The sequence below is a fragment of the Peromyscus eremicus genome, chromosome 7 (assembly GCF_949786415.1).
Source record: "Peromyscus eremicus chromosome 7, PerEre_H2_v1, whole genome shotgun sequence".
NCBI classification, from domain to species: Eukaryota; Metazoa; Chordata; class Mammalia; order Rodentia; family Cricetidae; genus Peromyscus; species Peromyscus eremicus.
This window is the reverse complement of record NC_081422.1, coordinates 15,746,592-15,749,920: the sequence shown is the minus strand read 5'-3', so window position 1 is coordinate 15,749,920 and position 3,329 is coordinate 15,746,592.

The window sequence follows — 3,329 nt, the reverse complement described above, 5'->3', positions numbered from 1 at the left end:
TGGTTGGGTGTGAGTGGCTGTGGGACTGGCAGGTGAGAGAGATTTGTCCTGACTGTGGGCCAGGCAGGAAAACTCTAGCTACAACAGGGTACACTAAGCTATTGGCCTCTAGTCAGGAATCCTTGCCTAGAGAAGGGCTGAGATTTAGAAGCAATGCCTAAGTGTTACAGAATTAATATGCCTTTCCAGAGAAAAATCACTCCAAGAATTTAAGAGATTAAGAAAGGAAGATTTCTTTAACAGTAGCATTTGACTGGTTCTGGCTAAAACATAAAAGGACCTATATGACAAGAACTTTAAGTCCCTGAAAAAAGAAATTGAAGAAGATGTCAGAAAATGGAAAGATCTCCCATGCTCATGGATAGGCAGGATTAACATAGTAAAAATGGCAATCTTACCAAAAGCAATCTACAGATTCAATGCAATCCCCATCAAAATACCAACACAATTCTTCACAGACCTGGAAAGAATAATACTCGACTTAAATCATCTTGCACTGCCCTCTTAAGCTGTCCCTTGCAGGCATGATCTCTGATTTGGGGATGACTGGAAATCAGACTTGTCTCCTCCTATTCTAATAATGGAGATCCACTGGAGGTCAATGCTAGTGAAAAAACATGACCTGAGACATTTTCTTAGCAATTCCAAACTTTTCCTACACTTTCTAAAAAGCCTGGTGAGTACAATACTTATCTTCTAGTCATATGAAGGCATCTTTTAGTTAAATTCTACTTTTTGTAACAGTATTTGCTAAGCAAGATTTTTTCCTTAATTGAATTTTTTTCATATAATATATTCAGATTACCATTTTGCCTCCCTCTAATTCTCCCAGTTCCTCCCCACCTTCCCTCCCACTTGAATACACCCACTTTCTGTCTCACATTAGAAAACAGGCTTCTAAGCAATGATGATATAATAATATAATATAATAATATAAAAATTGTGGAATAGGACAAAACAAATAGAAAGAAAAGAGTCCAAGCAAAAGGCACAAGAAACAGATACAGATTCAGAGATCCACTCGTTATACACTCAGGAATCCCATAAAAATACAAAACTGGAAGTCATATATATACCTGTAAAGTTAAGAGAGAGAGAGACAGAGAGAGAGAGACAGAGAGACAGAGAGAAAATACAATTAAAAAATAAGGAAGAAAAAAAAGCCCTGACAGGATATTGTGAGACAAAGAACTTCCAAATAGGTAGCTGTTTTCTCTTTCAAAAGTATGCACTCAGACAGTACTTGGGGCTTGTCAGTTTATTTTGCTCCAGAAGTAAAGATAAATCAATAAATCAAGAACATTTACTAAAGATCTTTTGTGATCTTTCAGGCATGAACTGGTTAATGTGAGGATCTCAGTGGCTTTACCAAGAATTTCATCTTATAAAAAAAAAAGGGGCCCTGGTCTCCTAGACAATTCTATCTACCTGCTTAGAATCATAAGCCAAGTTTCCTTCCACTGTAAACTGTTTCTTTCCCATTTCTAGGATGATCTATGTGGCAGTCTCCAAATTCTGGACTCTAATTAAGTGTTTGTGCAGATCTGTTCATCCTACCTGTGAGCTACACCAAGAGCATCATGTGAATCTACTGGGGGAAATTAAAAAGGATAGAAAAGAAAACTAGTATGCTGAAATTTGCCTTTGATTCCTCACAGAAAAGCATGGTTTGAGGTATTTCATAACAAAAGCCACAAAGAAGCATGATCTGCTTGTACTCAAGCAAATGATTCATTGGCTAGGGAACAATCGGGAGGGATAATAGGCAAATCACAAAACGTTTTTGAGACTACCCTGACGATAGTGATGGTTTTATGGGCACAGAGACCTTAAAACTTAATAAATTATACACTTTAAATATATGCAATTTCTTATATGCCAAAGACATCTCAGTAAAACTATTCACTCTCACTTGGATTTTCATAATGTAAACAAGATGGTTTGTGGTACACTGCACAAAGAAGAGCTACCACAGGGCTGGGGATAGAGTGCTTCCTTCATGCTTGAAACTGGGTTAGATCTCTAGCACTGCGTGATTGGGCATAGTGACACGGGCTGGTAAACCTAGCTCTTAGGAGACAGAAGCAGAAGGATCAGAAGTTCAAGAACATCCTCTCCTCCCCGGCTACAGTTTGATGCCAGCCAGGGTTACAAGAGATCTTGTTACAAGAAAAAAAAAATGCTCTGTATCCACACCTCTTCTAATAAACTGAGCAGGTTCCATCCTGGGGTCAGTCATGTGAGTGGAAGGCTCTAATGTGGTGTGAACAAACGGACAGAGCAGACTCTGAAGAGCAGTGTAGTACGTGATCTTCTGTAGCCCTCCACCAAAACACTAAACAACCCGAGGCTGCATTAGCACAGTGATACAGTATGCAAGCTGTCCACCTCCCTCCAGCTTTACTATAAAGTCCCTCACTCCCTACTTACTTCAATAATGTGATTTCTTTAAAGCCTTCCTGTATCTCTGCATTCAGGGTTGATATACTTACTCAATTCTATTACTGGTTGGTTTCCCCCACCAGTACTGGTGACTGAACCCAGGGCCTCATTCCCTCTAGGCAAGTGCTTTATTCATGTATTCACCAGCTGTTTCTCTTTACTTTTAATAAGCCTTCAACACACAATGTTTGCCTCACTTCTCCATGTGTCTGACAGCCCAAAGTTCAACATCCCCTCTTTGGGTATCCTTAACTTCCTATAGTTAACTACTTTATATCTTTGTTCCTAGCCTTTCACTCAGTTAAGGATAAGGCAATGCTTTATTGACCTTTCTTTCCCCAAAGCTAAGTGCCAAGAATTTAATTGATATTCAGTGTATGTTCATACTGAAGTCCCAAGAGAGAAAAAGTTCAACTTGATCAGAAGTTTGACTAATGTTACACAAGACAGATGGGTCATGCTGGAGAAGTCTCAGGAATAAAAAATACCATGACTAGATTAGCCTTCAATTAGAAGCTCCCCGCAGAGGGAACATGTAAGGTACTTTGTTTTGAGAACTGGCAGGGAAGGGCAATGAGATGCAAGAGCCCTGGGCCACTTAAGTGCCTATGAGAATTCATTAGCTCTGTCTGCCCTAGCTGATGTGAGGAAGGGAGGAATTGGGCACTAGGGAGAGGTAGCACTGTACTCCCAAGCCTCCTAATTAAACAAATGGCTTAGTTTTTCTCAAAGGTGAGAAAGTGTTTTCTTCCCTTAGGTCAAGCCTCTGGGTACATCTTTTTCCTCTAACATTAGGCAAGAACCTGTAAGTGACTGCTATTCTTTCACTAATGAGCTTAGGTAAACTTTTGACTGAGGCCCACTAAAAATCCAGCACTTTAATTCAG